Source organism: Trachypithecus francoisi, unplaced genomic scaffold, assembly GCF_009764315.1.
Source record: "Trachypithecus francoisi isolate TF-2019V2 unplaced genomic scaffold, Tfra_2.0 Lachesis_group0, whole genome shotgun sequence".
Lineage (NCBI taxonomy): Eukaryota > Metazoa > Chordata > Mammalia > Primates > Cercopithecidae > Trachypithecus > Trachypithecus francoisi.
This window is the reverse complement of record NW_022681453.1, coordinates 157391440-157412343: the sequence shown is the minus strand read 5'-3', so window position 1 is coordinate 157412343 and position 20904 is coordinate 157391440. Positions and strand designations below refer to the sequence as shown.

Sequence of the window (20904 nt, the reverse complement as noted above, 5' to 3'; positions counted from 1 at the left end):
ACACGTTTCACAAGGAGGCCCCCGTCGGGGGCTGAGAGGGCAGATAGCTGGAAAGCCCAGCATGGACGCCCCATCTCCCCCAGCCGCCACCCCCCTGCCCCACCCCGCCAACAAGAAGCCTAGGCCAGCCGACCCGCCGAGCGACCCCCCAGGCCTCTCCGCTGAGATGAACTCGTTGTCATGTGACGCCGCCGCCGCTAAAACACCGCAGAAACGCAAGTCGGCGGGCGGCGGAAGGCATTCGCGCCAGCCCGCCTCGGCCCGGCCCCGCTGGGCGCGGGCGAGTCCCGAGAGCCCGGGCGCGGGGGGGAGGGCGGACTTGGCGGCGGGCCCGAGCGCGCCACAAAGGCTTCCGCGCCTGTCGCCGTAGTGCCCGGGCGGGCGGGGGCAAAATTTTCGGTGCCCGCGGGAGGGGTAGCAAGCGACGAAGACGCCGGGGTGCCCCGCGCCCACAGACGCCTCTCCGGGCACTCGGACGGCCCACGACCGCCGCACCCCGCACAGGCCCGCGCGGCCTCCCTCCCCCGCACGGGGCCCGCGCCCAGCCCGCCCGCTCCCCGCTCGCGCTCTCTCGCTCTCGCCCGGCCTCCATCTTGGATCGGCGCTTCCAGCCCCCGCGCCGCTGCCGCCGCATTCCCCCTCTTTCCCGCCCCCCGCCGCCGTCGCCGCCGCCCGCACTCACCTCAGCTGCCCATCCGGGCGCCGCCGGCCGTCGACCTAGTTTCCCCCCAAAAGTCTCCGGTGTGTTATTCCCGATGTGGGGGGGTTGTTACGGGGTGGTCGCCGGGGGTTCGGGAGCGGGGGCCGCGCCTTCAACGGAGCTGCAATCCTAACCCGCCATCTGGTGGCATTTTCCACACGCCAATGGCGCCGCTGCAGACTTGGGTCCGGACCGCCCTCTGCTGGCCGCAGTGCTCACTGCCTTGCTGACGGGACGGGCCTGCCCGGAAAGGGGAGGGAGCTGAGGCGCGAGCTAGGGGCCGCGGCAGGGGCGCGCGCAAACGCTTTCCTGTGGGGATTGCGCGCACGCGCACCTGCGGGGCGGGAAACGTGGCCGCTGCGTGGCGGCCCCGCCCCCACACGGAGCGCTCGCGCAGTTCAGCCAATCGCGAGCAGCGTAGGCTTCTGGATAAGGGCGCTATGGTCGCTTCTTGGGCCGCCCGAGGCGGGCGGAAGAACGGCCACGGTGGCGCCTGCGCGTGCGGCTCTCCGAGTTGCCGCCCGCCATTTTTGGAGCTTCTTGGAGACCTAGGCAGGAGCCACCCCGGGTTCCTTCACCGAGGCTCCTCCCTAGGTCTCAGGGCCGGCGCTTTCCTCCGTCCCCGCCCGGTTCCTGCTGCCCCCACCCACAGCTCTCGAGACGCCCTGCGGAAACCCGAGGGTGAGGCAGCTCAGATCTCTGCTCCCACTTGGATTTAGCAAGGGCCTCAGAGCTTAGCATTATATTTGCGATTTACAGTTGACAAGCGCTTTCACCAGGCGAGAGTGAAAAGGTTTCAAAGGAACTGTTGGGGACTTCCCTCGCCATTAATCTAGACGAAACACTGCCCGCCGCTGGCCGATTGGCGTCATCCTGCCTCTGTAAAGCACATCCTCTCCGTGGTGCCGGCTTTGCATAAGGCGGCAGCATTGGCTAGTTTGTGAGAAGAGAATATAACTAGACTGAGAAAATAGACTCAGCTGTGAAATTGGATTTCTCCTTCCGCAACCTAGGACTACTTTCAGTAGCTCTGAGATAAACATGAGAATCTTAGCCTTCTAGATGCCAAAAGAGAAATAATCACTAAGGTGAAATAATTAACAAACTATTTATGTTGAACGTCACCTCTTCCCTGATCTCCACCTGCTCCTCTATGGTTATGGATCCCTACCTTTCACCTGCTTACAACTTTTTACCACAAAAGTGAATCCTTTCTCTACTGGATCATTAGCCCCATATCTGACTAACTGCTCTATCGCTATTGCCAGCTCTATTTCAGTATAGTATTGCTCAACTACTTTATAGTCTTCAGGGCCTATTTCCAATAGGTTACCCCTATTTGCGGTTTCTCAGGGGTTTGCAAGATGTGTGGCTTTTCGCTGGAGGAAGTCATAACTGTCCAAATTGGATATGACTTCGTGACTGGACTCCTACTTAGAATTTTCTTGGGTTTTTTTCTAATCTCTGGCTGATTTCCTATCCTATTTTCCACAAAGACTGTTGCAAGCTTTCCATCTTATTAAAGATGCCAGTCCCAGCCCATACTAATAGATAAATTCATCTAGTTTCCTGGGCTCAAAGCTATGGGACTCCAATTCCGATTTGACATTCCCTCCATAATAAAATATCTGTGACCACCTTCTGTTCGTGATCTCAAAACGTCTAACCAAATTAACCCAGAACCCTTTTCCTTCTCTCCAAAGCCACTCCCTCTGCCTGAAACTATGCCATCCCTTCCCACCTCTTTCTTCAACCACTACTTTTCTAGCGCCTTATATCTTCGTATCCACTGTCTTCTTCCTTTCTGTTTCTCAGAAGTTTCTGTTGTATTGGCTGGATGCAGTGGCTCACGTCTGTAATCCCAGCACTTTGTGAGGCCGAGGCGGGCAGATAACATGAGGTCAGGAGTTTGAGACCACGCTGGCCAACATGGTGAAACCCTGTCTCTACTAAAAATACAATAGCCAGGCATGGTGGTGTGCTCCTGTAATGCCAGCTACTCTGGAGGCTGAGGCAGGAGAATCTCTCGAACCCGGGAGGTGGAGGTTGCAGTGAGCCGAGATCAGGCCACTGCACTCCAGCCTGGGCGACAAGAGTGAGACTCTGTATCAAAAAAAAAAAAAGTTTTTTTTTTTAAATTCAGTGATGTTACTCCCTTCGGTTGCTATACTATCAACCTTCCTTTCATTGATACAGTTCTCAAAAGAAACAGTTACGGTTTTCACCAATCCCCATCCCCTACTTGAAACGCTTTTTCCCTTTCTTTTAAGACACTTCCCTGGATCTACACCTACCTAGTTTGCTGGTCTTCTGATTTCTTTGCTAGCACCTCCTCTTTCCTCAATCTGTTCTCTACTACATGCCTTCACTTAGGTCTCCCAAAATTAGTCTGTTCTTGATTTTTCCTTAACTGAGGTTCCTCATGTTCAGCTACTTGCCAGAAAGCTGCAGCTCAAAACACTTAAAATAATTCATCTCTCTTATTTGAATTTCCTAATTTATCCTAACATTGTAATTTCAGCATAGTATAGTGATTAAGAACACGAACTGTGAAACCAGACTGCTCTGGAAAGCTTTGTAACCTTAGGCAAATCTGTCTCTGTCTCAGTTTCCTCAGCTGCAGAATGGAAATAACAACAATACCAATCTCATAGGGTTGTTATGGGTATTAAACTATTTAATATTTATATATTATAGAAATGCCATCAGCGTTATTACATTTATTGTTTTCAATCTTACTAAGAACTTTGTAGCATTTTTTTAAGTCCGAGGGCATGGGTAATCAACTTTCTAAGTTTATACAAGTCTAAAATTGTATTTTGCCCTCACACTTAATAATTGAGCTGGTGTTTATAAATAATTACATAGCGCCCTAGGCTCTAAATTGTAGGGCCAGACTTGATTCTTTTCTTTCAAAAAAGCCTAAGTCCCATCATATCTCATTCAAATGGCTTGCTTTTTCTTCTACTGCTGCCATCCTTATTCAGACCCCTCTCCCCTCCCATTGCCTTACACCAGAACTATTGTAATAGCCTTCTAAACACCTCTTCCTTCATTCACCTCCCTTGTGTTTATTTGTGTTTGTTTGTTTGTTTTTGAGACAGGGTCTTGCCGTGTTGCCAAGGCTGAAGTGCAGTGGTGCAGTCATAGCTCACTGCAGCCTCTAATTCTTGGACTCATGTGATTCTCACACCTCGGCCTCACTAGGTCTAGAGGTAGATGCCATTGACCCACCTTCCCTCTACTGCCCACTCCTGCTTCACTTCCCTTTTAAAAATGCAACATTGTATACCTACACAAAAGCGTTCTGTGATTCCTATGGCTTAAAAGATATCATCTAAAATAGTTAATAACATTCAAGGCATGCCTTGATATTTTTTCTTTTTTTTCTCTATTTCGTTACAAATTATTCACACTAGCTGACCTGTCTGATCAATCATAAATGTAAGTGAAAGGCAGATTTATTCATCCTTTACCTATCTGGTAAGATAAAGTAATAAAGGTCCCACAACATGTTGACTTTGTTACAGAATTACATATAAAAGCAGAGGCTGCTTTTTATGAAATTCTTTTTTTTTTTTTTTTCTGGACAGAGTTTTGATCTTGTTGCCCAGGCTGGAGTGCAATGGAGCAATCGCGGCTCACTACAGCCTCCGCCTCCCAGGTTCAAGCAATTCTCCTGCCTCAGCCTCCTGAGTAGCTGGGATTACAGGCATACGCCACCACACCCGGCTAATTTTGTATTTTTAGTAGAGACGGGGTTTCTCCATGTTGGTCAGGCTAGTTGCGAACTCCCGACCTTGGGTGATCGGCCCGCCTCAGCTTCCCAAAGTGCTGGGATTACAGGCCTGAGCCACCGCGCCTGGCCAACAAAATTCTTAAGATTCCAGTTCTCTTGGCAAGGATTTTCAAACACCACAACTTTTATTAACAGCTTCAAGTCATACATATGATCAAAATATTATCAAGGCACAGAAAAATGATTCCCCAAAATATAGCACTTCAGCATGCTGAATGCTTTGAAAACTGAAAGCCCTCAGAATCAAGGTCTGTTTCTGACCTTTCCCTGTCTCCCTGATCCTCTTTCCTGAAGCACCAAGGGTACAGTTTCTTTGGAATTTCCTTATCTGACCAAGAAAGCTTTTTTACAAAAGAAATGCAGTGTTGGCAGGGCATGGTGGCTCACGCCTGTAATCCTAGCATTTGGGGAGGTCGAGGCGGGTAGATCACCCGGGGTCAGGAGTTTGAGACATGCCTGGCCAACATGGTGAAACCCTGTCTCTACTAAAAAAACAAAAATCAGTCAAGCATGGGCATGGTGGTGCGTGCCTGTAGTCCAGCTACCACAGAGGCTGAGGCAAGAGAATCGCTTGAACCTGGGAGGCAGAAGTTGCAGTGAGCCAAAATTGCACCACTGCACTGCAGCCTGGGTGACAGAACAAGACTCTGTCTCAAAAAAATAAATAAATAACAAATAAAAAGAAGAAATGCAATGTTGTAAAACTCCCTCCCTAGTAATCTCATCAAATAACCAGGAAATATCAACCACTAGAGAAGAGATTGAGAGTCACCATGACTTTTCATCTGTTCTTCTGAGGGCAGCTCCAAAGGATTACCTGGAGGACTTTATCTGTATGATAAGACAATCCTTGTTCCTGTGCAGCTCTACACCTCACCTTCCCATTAATGTCTGCCTTCCACCTCCAAGGTCCATTTGTTCTCCCTAATGACTTGCTGTCACTCAAAAGAATTGTCTACATTCTCCATCTCTCCCTTCCCTTATGAAAAAGGGTATATAAGTTTCTTTACCACACTAAATAATGGGTAATCACTCTGGATTATTCACACACACACGTTAATTTAAAATTTCTGGTTTTTTTGAAACAGGATCTCACTCTGCCACCCAGACTAGAGTGCAGTGGCACTATCACAGCTCACTGAAGCCTAAAAGTCCTGGGCTCAAGCGATCCACCTCAGTTTCCCAAGTAGCTGGGACTACAGGCACACACCACCATGCCCACTAATTTAAAAAAAAAAAAAAAAATCTTTGTAGAGACAAGGTCTCACTATGTTGTCCAGGCTGGTCTCAAACTACTGGACTAAAGCAATTCTCCCTACTTGGCCTCCCAAGATGCTGAGATTACAGGTGTGAGCCACTGCGCCCAGCCTAATGTGACTGTCGTCAGTTGATTTTTCAGCAAACCTTCAGCAGAGGGAAAACTTCCCTTTGTTATTACATATAAAAGTTTTCCGCCGGGCGCGGTCGCTCAAGCCTGTAATCCCAGCACTTTGGGAGGCCGAGACGGGCGGATCACGAGGTCAGGAGATCGAGACCATCCTGGCTAACACGGTGAAACCTCGTCTCTACTAAAAAATACAAAAAAAAAAACTAGCTGGGCGAGGTGGCAGGCGCCTGTAGTCCCAGCTATTCGGGAGGCTGAGGCAGGAGAATGGCATAAACCCGGGAGGCGGAGCTTGCAGTGAGCCGAGATCCGGCCACTGCACTCCAGCCTGGGTGACAGAGCGAGACTCCGTCTCAAAAAAAAAAAAAAGTTTTCCCTTCACCCCTCAGTATGAAAAAGAATGTACTTCAGACACATGGCCATCAGAACTTTATTTCAACTCAATCTCTTAGCCAGCTTGGTCCAAAAGTAGGTATTTAATGTTATAAATAGAAAAAAAATGCACTCTATAGCCTATGAAATGGGAAGACATTGCACAGGGGTTGCAATAGTTTATTTTAAAAGATTTTTATATAGTGTTGTTTTACCAGGAGCTTTAGATTGCTTTTCTTTTTTTTTTTTTTTTTTTTTTTTGAGACGGAGTCTCGCTCTGTCGCCCAGGCTGGAGTGCAGTGGCCGGATCTCAGCTCACTGCAAGCTCCGCCTCCCGGGTTTACGCCATTCTCTCGCCTCAGCCTCCCGAGTAGCTGGGACTACAGGCGCCCGCCATCTCGCCCGGCTAATTTTTTGTATATTTTAGTAGAGACGGGGTTTCACCGTGTTAGCCAGGATGGTCTCGATCTCCTTACCTCGTGATCCGCCCGTCTCGGCCTCCCAAAGTGCTGGGATTACAGGCTTGAGCCACCGCGCCCGGCCTAGATTGCTTTTCTTGTTTTCCTTGCAAATATGCCAAATTGTGTTTCTGAAAATGCATTAGTTATAATTAACATTTATTAACCAACATGAAAAACTTTGCCTTATTACCCAAAGAATTAGTTTCTGATTGTGTAGATTGCAGTTTCTTTAAAATCTGAGCCAGACTTATGTATTTTTTCTCTCTGGATAATTTTAGCACACAAAAGATTTCAGTTATTCTATGGCCTTCCAGTTAAAGTAAGACACATTAAATCAGCTTTTTTTGCATGAGGATAATGGTGATATTTCTTGCACAGAAAAGATTTTTAAAGTAAAGTTTGGGCTGGGTGCAGTGGCTCATGCCTGTAATCCCAGCACTCTGGGAGGCCAAGGTGGGCAGATCACCTGAAGTCAGGAGTTCGAGACCTGGCCAACATGGTGAAACTCCATCTCTACTAAAACCCAAAAATTAGCCGGGCATGGTGGTACACACCTGTAATCCCAGCTACTCGAGAGGCTGAGGCAGGTGGCAGGAGAATAGGTTAAATCCATGAGGCAGAGGTTGCAGTGAGCCGAGATCATGCCACTGCACTCTAGCCTGGCAGACAAAGTGAGACTACATCTCAAAAAAAAAAAAAGTAAAATTTGATTTGTCATTCTTCCCTTTCCTTCCCCTTTTGCAGAGTTTTAATACCAATTGCTTGATATCTAGAGCAAAGACAAGTCTTCTGATCAAGGTTCCTCACCCTTCATTTTTACCACCTTCACAAACCCTGTGTTTCAAGGATCGTGGCCACTGTCTCATCTTAATCGCCCCCAAATCAAGTATTCCTTTGCATTTTTCAATTGGTCACAAGGCATTTGTTCTTTCTTACATTGGTAGACCTTTGCAAATATCAGAAATAATTTTCCCTTCTTTTCTATTCTTGCAATTAAGGGGTGCTGCCAATTGGCGTCAGTAATATGCCATGGTGCCCTCCCTACGGGATTTAAACCATTATTTTTCCTTTTTTTTTTTTTTTTTTTGGACACAGAGTCTCACTCTATTGCCCATGCTGGAGTGCAATGGCGCGATCTCAGCAAACTGCAACCTCCACCTCCTGGGTTCAAGCAGTTCTCCTGCTTCAGCCTCCCAAATAGCTGGGATTACAGGTGCCCGCCACCACGCCTGGCTAATTTTTGTATTTTTAGTAGAGACAGGGTTTCACCATGTTAGCCAGGCTGGTCTCAAACTTCTGACCTCAGGTGATCCGCCCACCTCGGCCTCCCAAAGTGCTTGAATTACAGGCATGAGCCACTGCGCCCAGCCTAAAACACTATTCTTCTAAAACTGAGCAAGCAGCCAGGCACAGTGACTCATACCTGTAATCACAGCACTGTAGGAGGTGGAGACAGGCAGATCTCTTGAGGCCAGAAGTTCAAGACCAATCTGGGCAATATATGGAGACCCCATCTGTATAAAAAATAAAAAATTATCTGGGCAGGATGGGGCACACCTGTAGTCCCAGCTACTTGTGAGACTGAGGTGGGAAGATCACTTAAGTGAGTCATGATGATGCCACTGCACTCTGGGTGACACAGCAAGACCCTATGTCAGATAGACAGACAGACAAATGTATAACTAAATCAATAAATTCTGCCCCATTGTTGGTAATAAGATGGTAAGAGGGATCCAGAATACTTTCCCTTGCAGAATCAATTACCTGGTTATAGGCAAAACTCTATTCCCAAAAAGCAGAGGATCGGAATTGCTCAGATTTTTTTTTTTAAATAAATCTCAGCCGGGTACGTTGGTTCACGCCTGTAATCCCAGCACTTTGGGAGGCGGAGGCGGATGGATCACAAGGTCAGGAGATCAAGACCATCCTGGCTAACACAGTGAAAACCCCTCTCTACTAAAAATACAGAAAATTAGCCGGGCGTGGTGGTGGGCACCTGTAGTCCCAGCTACTCAGGAGGCTGAGGCAGGAGAATGGCGAGAACCCAGGAGGTGAAGCTTGCAGTGAGCCGAGATCGCGCCACAGCATTCCAGCCTGAGTGACAGAGCAAGGCTCCATCTCAAAGAAAAAAAAAAAGGAAATCTCACAGGCAGAGGGCTGGAACTAGCGTGGGTAGGAGCTAAGAGTTCTTATTATTTAGAGACTCAAGTGCCAGTAGAACAACCATTTTCTTAGTCCAAGTTTTTTGGTGTCCTTGGGATTCCACTTCATGGCTTATTTCAAAAGACCTGTATGAGGCCTGGACTACTTTGAGGAATCACCTCTCTTTTTTTTTTTTTTTTTTTTTTTAAGTCGGAGTCTTGCTGGGTTGCCCAGACTGGAGTTCAGTGGCGTGATCTTGACTCACTGCAACCTCCACCTCCCGGGTTCAAGCGATTATCCTGTCTCAGCCTCCTGAGTAGCTGGGATTACAGGCACACACCACCATGCATAGCTAATTTTTGTATTTTTAGTAGAAACAGGGTTTCACCATTTTGGCCAGATTGGTCTCAAACTCCTGACCCTAGGTGATCCGCCGGCCTCGGCCTCTCAAAAAAAGTGTTGGGATTACAGGCCTAAGCCACTGCACCAGGCCTGGGAATCATTCTTGATAGAATAGCTATCTAAAACATTGTTTCCATATAGGCAGGAAAACCAGCCTCTAATTTTATTTTCAGTAAAAGAAATGCACAATGGCAACAAATAAAAGGATACAAAATAAATTGTAACATATCAAACAGGACAAAAGAACTTACCTTGAAAAGCAACCAAGCTTCATCCTAATTCCACCTCCAGGGCCACTGCCCAAGGATAACATATTTTACATGTTTTTATTTGTTTGTTTGGAATTACTTCAGTATTTCTAAATACACTCATATCAAATTTAGACAAAATCTAATGACTCCCTGCTATAAAGGATAAAAATTATGTTAATACCCACTGGTCCAATATTTAACAGTTACATTAAATTTGCATCTGTTGTTGGTTTTCTTTGTAACTTTTTTTTTCTTTTTTCCTTTTGGAGACAGAGTCTCCCTCTTGTCCAGGCTAGAGTGCAGTGGCCTGATCTTGGCTCACTGCAACTTCTGCCTCCCAGGTTCAAGCAATTCTCCTGCCTCAGCCTCCTGAGTAGCTGGGATTACAGATGTGCGCCACCATGACCAGCTAATTTTGTATTTTTTTTCTTTCTTTTTTCTTTTTTTTTTTTTTTTTTTGATACGGACTCTTGCTCAGTCGTCCAGGCTGGAGTACGGTGGTGCGATCTTGGCTCACTGCAAGCTCCGCCTCCCGGGTTCACGCCATTCTCCTGCCTCAGCCTCCCGAGTAGCTGGGACTACAGGCGCCCGCCACCACACCCAGCTAGTTTTTTTGTATTTTTAGTAGAGATGGGGTTTCACCGTTTTAGCCAGGATGGTCTCGATCTCCTGACCTCCTGATCCGCCTGTCTCAGCCTCCCAAAGTGCTGGGATTACAGGGTGAGCCACCATGCCTGGACAATTTTTGTATTTTTAGTGAAGACGGGGTTTCACCATGTTGATCAGGCTTCTCTCAAACTGACCTCAGGTGGTCTGCCCGCCTCAGCCTCCCAAAGTGCTGGGATTACAGGTGTGAGCCACCATGCTTCTTTGTAACTTTGAATAATACAAGATAAAACACTAGATAACATTTCAACTTTAGATAGTATTACAACTCTCCACTATTAACACCACCATTCTTCCTTCACACCTTCTCACCTCCCTTAAACCCAAGAAGTCTTTTGTGTTTTGTCCATAGGTCGACACAGTTAATAGCCAACTTCCAGACTAAGGAGTGTGCTAGGATTATATTTTCTGTTTTACACAACCACCAAACCACTAGAAAACCACTCAAAGGAAAATGTAGAGAGCATCAGGATCAAATGGATTATCTTCCCTTATTAACAATTGCCCAAATATCTTTGCTTCATATTTAGATCACAAACGGGCTGGGCACAGTGGCTCACACCTGTAATCCTAGCACTTTCGGAGGCCAAGGTAGCAGATCACTTGAGCCTGGGAGTTCAAGACCAGCCTGGAAAACATGGTGAAATCCTGGCTCTACAAAAAAATACAAAAAATTAGCTGGGCGTGGTGGCACACACCTGTAGTCCCAGCTGCTCAGGAGGCTGAGTTGAGAGGATCTCTTGAGCCTGGGAATTCAAGGCTACAGTAAGCCATGATAGCATCACTGTACTCCAGCCTGGGTGACAGAGAGACACCATCTCAAAAGCAAAACAACAACAACAAAAAGCAAACTTCCCCGTCTCTACTAAAAATACAAAAATCAGCTGGGCATGGTGGCAGGTGCCTGTAATCCCAGCTACTCAGGAGGCTGAGGCAGGACAATCACTTGAATCCAGGAGGCGGAGGTTGCAGTAAGCCAAGATTGCACAGTTGCACTCCAGCCTGGGTGACAAGAGCAAGACTACGTCTCAAAAAAATAAAAAAGCAAACTTGCATGGCTTTGTTTTTCCTGGAGTTTTAAATTGCCCTTTTGCCTCCTGAATATTTTACCTAATTTATCATATCAAGTTTTTCCATTTACAGAGATACTTTCTCTTTTGCCCCCTGGTACATACCCCTGAAGAACGTTTGGCCTTCTGCCTCCATTTAATCTAATTGTTCTTTAATCCTGCTGTACCACTGAGGACTTCCCTTTACTGCACTCCAAAGTTAGTTAGAGCCACTCTTTTCTAGTGTCTATGTTTGCGATATGGTTTGGCTGTGTCCCCACTCAAATCTCATCTTGAATTGTAGCTCTCACAATTCCCATGTGTTGTGGGAGGGACCTCGTGGGAGGTAACTGAATCAAGAGGGGTGAATCTTTCCCATGCTATTCTTGAGACAGTGAATAAGTCTCATGTGATCTGACGGTTTTGTAAAGGGGAGTTTCCCTGCACAAACTCTCTTCTCTTGTCTGCCACCATATAAGATGTGCCTTTCACTTCTGCCATGATTGTGAGGCCTCCCCTGCCGCATGAAACTATGAATCCATTAAATCTCTTTCTTTTGTAAATTTCCCAATCTCTGGTATGTCTTTTATCAGCAGGGTGAAAATGGGCCAATACAGTAAATTGGTACCAGAAGAGTGGGGCACTGCTGAAAAGAGACCTGAAAATGTGGAAGCAACTTTGGAACTGGGAAACAGGCAGAGGTTGGAACAGTTTGGAGGGCTCAGAAGAAGACAGGAAAATGTGGGAAAGTTTGGAACTCCCTAGAGACTTGTTGAATGGCTTTGGCCAAAATGCTGATAATGATATGGACAATGAAATTCAGGCTGAGGTGGTCTCAGATGGAGATGAGGAATTTGTGGGAACTACAGCAAAGGTGACTCTTGTTATGTTTAAGTAAAGAGACTGGTAGCATTGTGTCCCTGCCCTAGAGATTTGTGGAACTTTGACTTGAGAGAGATGATCTCAGGTATCTGGCAGAAGAAATTTCTAAGCAGCAAAGCATTCAAGAGGTGACTTGGGTGCTGTTAAAGGCATTCAGTTTTCAAAGGGAAGCAGAGCATAAAACTTCAGAAAACTTGCAGCCTGGTGATGAGATAGAAAAGAAAATCCCATTTTCTAAAGAGAAATTCAAGCAGGCTGCAGAAATTTGCATAAGTAACAAAGAGCCAAATGTTAATCACCAACACAATGGGGAAAATGTCTCCAAAGGCCGGACACAGTGGCTCACACCTGTAATCCCAGCACTTTGGGAGGCTGAGGCAAGTTAATCACCTGAGGTCAGGAGTTAGAGACCAGCCTGGCCAACATGGTGAAACTCTGTCTCCACTAAAAATACAAAAAACAAAAACAAAAATAGCTGGGCGTGGTGGCACACGCCTGTAGTTCCAGCTACTTGGGAGGCTGAGGAGGGAGAACTGCTTGAGCACAGGAGGCAGAGGTTGCAGTGAGCCAAGATTGCACCATTGCACTCCAGGGCAACAGAGAGAGACTTCATCTCAAAAAAGAAAAAAAAGGCACGTCAGAGACCTTTGCAGCAGCCACTCCCATCACAGGCCTGGAGGCCTAGGAGGAAAAAATGGTTTCATGGACCAGTCCAGGGTCACTCTGCTCTGTGCAGTCTAGGGACTTGATACGCTGCATCCCAGCCACTCCAGCCATGACTAAAAGGGGCCAAGGTACAGCTCAGGCTATGGCTTCAGAGGGTTCAAGCCCCAAGCATTGGCAGCTTCCAGATGCTATTGAGCCTGTGGGTGCACAGAAGTCAAGAACTGAATAATCTCTGCCTAGATTTCAGAGGATGTATAGAAATGCCTGGATGTCCAGGTAGCAGTTGGTTGCAGGGGTGGGGCACTCAGGGAGAACCTCTGCTAGGGCAGCGCAGAAGGGAAATGTTGGGTGGGAACCCCCACACAGAGTCCCCACTGGTGCACTGCCTAGATGAGCTGTGAGAAGAAGACGGCCACCATCCTCCAGACCCCAGAATGCACCATGTGCCTGGAAAAGCCACAGACACTCAACACCATCCTGTGAAAGCAGCCAGGAGGAAGGCTGTACCCTGCAAAGCCACAGGGGCAGAGACCAAGACCATGGGAACCCACTTCTTGCATCAACGTGACCTGGATGTGAGACATGGAGTCAGAGGGGATCATTTGGAGCTTTAAGATTTGACTGCCCTGCTGGATTTCAGACTTGCATGGGGCCTTAACCCCTTTGTTTTGGCCAATTTCTTTCATTTGAAATGGCTGTATTTACCCCCATTTTATCTAGGAAGTAACTAACTTGCATTTGATTTTGCTGCCTCATAGGCAGAAGGGATTTGCCCTGTTTCAGATGAGACTTTGCACTGTGGACTTTTGAGTTAATGCTGAAATGAGCTGAGACTTCAGGGGACTGTTAGGAAGGCATGATTGGCTTTGAAATGTGAGGATATGTGATTTGGGAGAGGCTGGGGCAGAATGATATGGTTTGGCTGTGTCCCCACCCAATTCTCATTTTGAATTGTAGCTCCCACAATTCCCACGTGCTGTGGGAGGACCCAGTAGGAGGTAATTGAATCTTGGGGGTGGGTCTTTCCCATGCTATTTTCATGACAGTGAATAAGTCTCAAGAGATCTGACGGCTGGCCGGGCGCATTGGCTCACGCCTGTAATTCCAGCACTTTGGGAGGCTGAGGTGGGAGGATCACAAGGTCAAGAGATCAAGACCATCCTGGTTAACATGGTGAAGCCCTGTCTCTACTAAAAATACAAAAAATTAGCCAGATGTGGTGGCGGGCACCTGTAGTCCCAGCTACTCAGGAGGCTGAGGCAGGAGAATGGTGTGAACTCAGGAGGTGGAGCTTGCAGTAAGCCAAGATCACACCACTGTACTCCATCCAGCCTGGATGACAGAGCGAGACTCTGTCTCAAAAAAAAAAAAGAAAAAAAAGAGATCTGATGGTTTTATAAAGGGAGTTTCCCTGCATAAGCTCTCTTCTCTTGTCTGCTGCCATGTTAGACATGCTTTTCACCTTCTGCCTTGATTGTGAGGCCTCCCCAGCCATGTGGAAATGTGAGTCCATTAAACCTCTTTCTTTTGTAAATTGTCCAGTCTCAGGTATGTCTTTATCGGCAGTGTGAAAATGGACTAATACAGTCTTCTTAGTTTATCTTCTTATTCGCTGGAGAACATCCCCAGCTACTTATTAAAGAATGGGAGATAAACTTCCAGTTTTTGGATATTTGAAAATATCTTCCTTCTGCTGGTCACTGTGACTTAGTTTGAATTTACAGTCCCTCAAAATCTCAAGGCGTTATGTAGTATAACACGTTCTAGTTTTCAGTGATAGTGATAAATTAGATAGAAGTGTGGTCTTCATAGATAATTAATTAATTTTTTTTTTTTTTAAGATGGAGTTTTACTCTGTCACCCAGGCTGGAGTGCAGTGGCACAATCTCTGCTCACTGTAGCCTCCACCTCCCAGGTTCAAGCAATTCTGCCTCAGTCTCCCGAGTAGCTGGGATTACGGGCATGCACCACCATGCCTGGCCAATTTTGTAGTTTTTAGTAGAGATGGAGTTTCACCATATTGGTCAGGCTGGTCTTGAACTCCTTACCTCAAGTGATCTGCCTGCCTCGGCCTCCCAAAATGCTAGGATTACAAGCATGAGCCACTGTGCCTGGCCAATAATTAACTTTTTAATCCCCTCATTACCACCAGAAACTTACCCTTCATGTTTAATTAATTTAGTTAGCTATAAATCATCTCTGGGTTAAAATATATTATGGAAACATATTCAGATCACTTTTGCAATCTTTCATTACATATATGTCATAATCAAGTTATTTCTTCTCCCCCAAGCCCCACCCTCCCCAATCAAGTTATTTCTGAAAAAAGAACTTTTTTTTTTCTTTTTGAGATGGAGTCTCACTCTATTGCCCGACTGGAGTGCAGTGGTGCGATCTCAGTTCACTGCAAGCTCCGCCTCCCGGTTTCACGCCATTCTCCTGCCTCAGCCTCCCAAGTAGCTGGGACTACAGGCGCCCACCACCTCGCCTGGCTAATTTTTTGTATTTTTAGTAGAGTCGGGGTTTCTTTTTTTTTTTTTTTTTTTTATTTTTATTTTTTTTTTTTTGAGGCGGAGTCTCGCTCTGTCGCCTGGACTGGAGTACAGTGGCCGGATCTCAGCTCACTGCAAGCTCCGCCTCTCGGGTTTACGCCATTCTCCTGCCTCAGCCTCCTGAGTAGCTGGGACTACAGGCGCCCGCCACCTCGCCCAGCTAGTTTTTGTATTTTTAGTAGAGACGGGGTTTCACCGTGTTAGCCAGGATGGTCTCGATCTCCTGACCTCGTGATCCGCCCGTCTCGGCCTCCCAAAGTGCTGGGATTACAGGCTTGAGCCACCGCGCCCGGCCGAGGGGGTTTCACCCTATTAGCCAGGATGGTCTTGATCTCCTGACCTCGTGATCCGCCTGCCTTGGCCTCCCAAAGTGCTGGGATTACAGGTGTGAGCCACCACACCTGACCAAAAAGAACTTTTTCATATAAATATTATACACATGTTACCAATTCAAACAGTAAAAAGTTACTTGCCTATTTCTCACACACTAGAATCTTAGTGTTCTTCCTAGAGGTAGACACTATTATTCATTTCCAGAAGATTTTAGGCTTTCTCTTTAATTTTAGTGATATAACATTTTAAAAATAAAAATTTAATAACTTTTCAGGATCAGAATTGCATTTTTTTTCTGAATTAACATAAGCAATCAATAAACTAAAGATGAATATAAATATACTTTGTCAGCGACACCTAGGCAGACGTGTTGAGTATATCTTACTATATATATAGATGTTTGATACAGTTCTGTTGAGATTAGATTGATATATAACAAAAATGCATATATTTAAACTTTATAATTTGATGAACTATGACATATATGTATGCCCATGGAACTATCACCACAATCAACATAATGAATATAGGCCAGGCATGGTAGCTCATGTCTGTCTGTAATCCCAGCACTTTGGGAGGCTGAGGCGGGAAAATTGCATGAACTCAGGAATTCAAGACCAGCCTGGGCAATATAGTGAGACCTGGATTCTAGAAAAAATAAACAAAAAATAGCTAGGTTCAGTGGCACATGCTTTTAGTCCCCGCTACTTGGGAGGCTGAGGTGAGAGGATCCCTTGAGCCAGGGGGATCAAGACTGCAGTTAGCTGTGATCACACCACTGCACTCCAACCTGGGTGACAGAGAGACCCTGCCTCAAAAAAAAAAAAAAAAAAAGAAGAAGAATGACTATATCCATCAACTCCAAAAGTTGCCTCATCATCCTTTGTAAACTATCTTCCCCAACTTCCTTTATTTATCTTATCCCCAGGTAACCACTGATCTGCTTTCTGTCACTACAGATTAATTGCATCTTCTAGAATTTTATGTAAAGGTAATAATACATCATGTACTTTTTTGTCTTATTTCTTTATTCAACAAAATTATTTTGAGATTCATCCATGTGGTGTGAATTAATTGTTCATTCCTTTTCAGTACTGCTATAGTAGTCCATTGCATGATTATACTACAATTTGTTTCATTTACTTTCTAATGGACATCCATACATAGTTTTTTTCTTTTTTTTTTTTAAGATATTTATTCGGCGTCGCGATCAGACTATTACATTTAGCAATCAACAGCAACTTTATGTAAACTTTCCTGATGTTTTTATTTTATTTTATTTTTGAGACAAGGTTTCACTCTGTCACCCAGGCTGGAGTGCAGTGGCACGATCTCAGCTCTCTGCAGCCTCAATCTTCCAGACTCAAAAGATCCACCTGCCATTCCAAGTAGCTGGGAATACAGGCATGTGCTACCACAACTGGCTAATTTTTTTTTTTTTTTTTTTTTGTGGAGACAAGGGTTTCACCATGTTGGCCAGGCTGGTCTTGAACTCCTGACCTCAAGTGATCTGCCTGTCTCAGCCTCCCAAAGTACTGGGGTTACAGATGTTAGCCACTGTGCCCTGCCTCAAGCTCTCCTTTTAATTAAGGACTTTTTCTAGCTACTGAGTTCACTGTTGGCTAAGTCTTTAGTATCTTCAGAATTGCTACATTTGCACAGAGCCACCTTGTTCAAGGTTAGGTTCCTTCCCAGGTGGCCCACATACAAGTGTTGATCAAAGTGAAGGTATAAGAGGCCAGGCATGGTGGCTCACGCCTGTAATCCTAGCACTTCGGGAGGCCAAGGTGGGTGGATGGCTTGAACTCAGGAGTTTGAGACCAGCCTGGGCAATATGGCAAAAACCCATCTCTAAAAAAATAGAAAAATTGGCCAGGTATGGTGGCATGAGCCTGTAGTCCCAGCTACATGGGAGGCTGAGGTGGGAGGATGATTTGAGCCCAGGAGGCAGAGGTTGCAGAGAGCCAAGATTGCGCCACAGCATTCCGGCCTGGACAACAGAACCAAATGCTGTCATGAAAAAAAAAGAAAAGAAAAGAAAAAAAAACCTTTAAGTAAAGGAATAAGAACTTGACCATCTTAGCCCAACTTGGGACAACTCTAACAGTCAACTGTAACATCCCAGACTCCCTATGTAATCTGCATAATCTCTCTCTGCCCAGTCCTGCTTCCTTCCCCCTCTGTTCCACAAGTGCTAATCCCAAGGGCACTCCTTAATAAATAACCTGCCTGTTAAATTCTGTATCATAGTTTGCTTTCCAGGGACCCAACCTATGACAGTTGGTGGCAGGAGTGAGGTATGAGAAAGCAAACACTAAGATGGGGCTTTGGAGCGTGATCATTAGCTGCCCACCTGACAACGAGGACCGCATCACAAGATTACAGTCCAATTGTTAAAACTTCCGTGCATGGTCAATTGAGTTGGCATACCAGTAAAAGAGTATATATTTACAGATATGATGTATTAGGCATTTGAGAAATATGGGGGAAATAGCAACTATAAGGGTGATGGAATTGGGTGGTACTATGGACTGAAATATATCCCCCAAAATATCTATGTTGAAACCCTAGTCCCCAATGTGATTATATTTGGAGATAGGACTTTTTTTGTTTGTTTGTTTGTTTTTGAGACGGAGTCTCGCCCTGTCGCCCAGGCTGGAGTGCAGTGGCCGGATCTCAGCTCACTGCAAGCTCCCCCTCCCGGATTTACACCATTCTCCTGCCTCAGCCTCCCGAGTAGCTGGGACTACAGGCACCTGCCACCTCGCCCGACTAGTTTTTTGTATTTTTTTTTTTTTTTTTTTTAGTAGAGACGGGGTTTCACCGTGTTAGCCAGGATGGTCTCGATCTCCTGACCTCGTGATCTGCCCGCCTCGGCCTCCCAAAGTGCTGGGATTACAGACTTGAGCCACCGCATCCGGCCGGAGATAGGACTTTTAAGAGATAATTAAGGTTAAATTAGGTCATATGGGTGGGGTTCTACTCTGATAGTACTAGTGGTCTTTTAAGAAGAGGAAGAGAGATCTCTCTCTTTCTCTGTCTCTGTACGCATGCACCAGTGGAGTTCTACTCTGATAGGACTAGTGGTCTTTTAAGAAAAGGAAGATAGATCTCTCTCTCACTTTCTCTATCTCTTCATGCATGCACCAAGGAAAGACCATGTGAGGACAAAGCAAGAAAGCAACTATCTTCAAGACAGGAAGAGAGCCCTCACTAGGAACGAAGTCAGCTGGCACTTTGAAGTTGGACTTCCTAGCCCCCAAAACAGTGATAAATAAATTACTGTTGTTTAAACCTCCTGATGTATGGTATTTTGTTATAATAGCCCAAGCTGACTAAAACAGACTAAGACTTTTGTTTAACCATATTGATGCACTAGAAAAAAGATAATGAAAAGTTGAGGCCGGGCGCGGTGGCTCAAGCCTGTAATCCCAGCACTTTGGGAGGCCGAGACGGGCGGATCACGGGGTCAGGAGATCGAGACCATCCTGGCTAATACAGTGAAACTCTGTCTCTACTTAAAAATACAAAAAACTAGCCGGGCGACGAGGCGGGCGCCTGTAGTCCCAGCTACTCGGGAGGCTGAGGCAGGAGAATGGCGTAAACCCGGGAGGCGGAGCTTGCAGTGAGCTGAGATCCGGCCACTGCACTCCAGCCTGGGTGGCAGAGCAAGACTCCGTCTCAAAAAAAAAAAAAAAAAAAAAAAAAAAGAAAAGTTGAAAATGATTAATCACCAATTGCTTCGTTGAGAATGATTAATCTCCAAGTGAAAATTAGAGAGTCTGCTTAGTAGCTCACAAAGTGGCTCTCATCTCCAGCAGTGGGGGTACAGAATAAGCTAAAAAATAAACTTAGAGTAGCTAAGCTCCAAAGAAGATTAACTTTCCAGTCAATGCAGGTACATCAAGTTAAAGTCAGGGCCCTAGTTGGGACAGAATGGGGCTTGACACATTAGATGAGGACATTCCTAGAAGTGGCCTACCCTCTCTGCACCATTGCTCAGAGATGGTGCAGAGACCTCTCTCCATCAAGACAACAAGTGTTGTCTGGGTGTGGTGGCTCATATCTGTAATCTCAGCACTTTGGAGGCTAAGGTGGGAGGATCACCTGAGACCATGAGTTTGAGAACAGCCTGGGAAACATGGAGACCTTGTCTCTACAAAAAAAAAAAAAAATTAACCAGGCATGGTTGCCCACATCTGTGGTCCTAGCTATACAGCAGGCTGAGGCAGGAGGATTGCTTACGTCCAGGAAGTCAAGGATGCAGTGAGCTGTGCTTGCACCACTGCACTCTAGCCTGGGCAACAGAGTGAGACCCTGTCTCCAAAATAAATACATAAATAAATAGGCCAGATGTGGTGGCTTATCCCTGTAATCCCAGAACTTTGGGAGGCTGAGACGGGCGAATCTGAGGTCAGGAGTTCAAGACCAGCCTGACCAACATGTGAAACCCTGTCTCTACTAAAAAAAAAAAAAAAAAAAAAATACAAAAATTAGCTGGGTGTGGTGGCGGGCGCCTGTAAACCCAGCAACTTGGGAGGCTGAGGCAGGAGAATCGCTTGAACCTGGGAGGTGGAGGTTGCAGTGAGACAAGATCATGCCACTGCACTCCAGCCTGGGCAACAAAGCAAGACTTCATCTCAAAAAAAAAAAAAAAGCCCAGGTTCAGTGGCTAATGCGTGTAATCCCAACACTTTAGGAGGCCAAGGCGGCAAGATCACTTGAGGCCAGGAGTTCGAGACCAGCCTGGCCAACATGCTGAAACACCATCTCTACTAAAAATATAAAAATTAGCTGGGTATGGTGGAGCATACCTGTAGTCTCAGCTACTTCGGAGGCTGAGACAGGAGAATCCCTTGAACTCAGGAGGCGGAGGTTGCAGTGAGCCAAGATGGTGCCATTGCACTCCAGCCTGGGTGACAGAGTGAGACTCCATCTAAAAAATAATAATAGGTTGGGTACAGTGGCTCACACCTGTAATCCCAGCACTTTGGGAGGCCGAGGCAGGTGGATCATGAGGTCAGGAAATCGAGACCATCCTGGCTAACACAGTGAAACCCTGCCTCTACTAAAAATACAAAAAATTAGCTGGGCGTGGTTGCACATGCCTGTAGTCCCAGCTACTCAGGAGGCTGAGCCAGGAGAATCGCTTGAACCTGGGAGGCAGAGGTTGCAGTTAGCTGAGATCCCTCCACTGCACTCCAGCCTGTGCGACAGAGCAAGACTCCATCTCAAAATAAATAAA

General features: G+C 46.2%; 1 protein-coding gene across 4 annotated transcripts in view; it reads right to left on the bottom strand.

The window, feature by feature from the left end:
• The window catches only part of STAG1 (stromal antigen 1), a 421343-nt gene extending 420477 nt beyond the window's left edge, over window positions 1-866 (bottom strand). For 2 of the 4 annotated variants that reach the window (XM_033212569.1, XM_033212568.1), the window contains exon 1: window positions 683-866. The gene's annotated coding sequence lies outside the window, so the exon portion shown is untranslated. The remainder of the gene's footprint in view (window positions 1-682) is intronic. The other 2 variants (XM_033212571.1, XM_033212570.1) reach the window with 1 other exon arrangement.
• Between the last annotated feature and the right edge of the window lie 20038 nt (window positions 867-20904).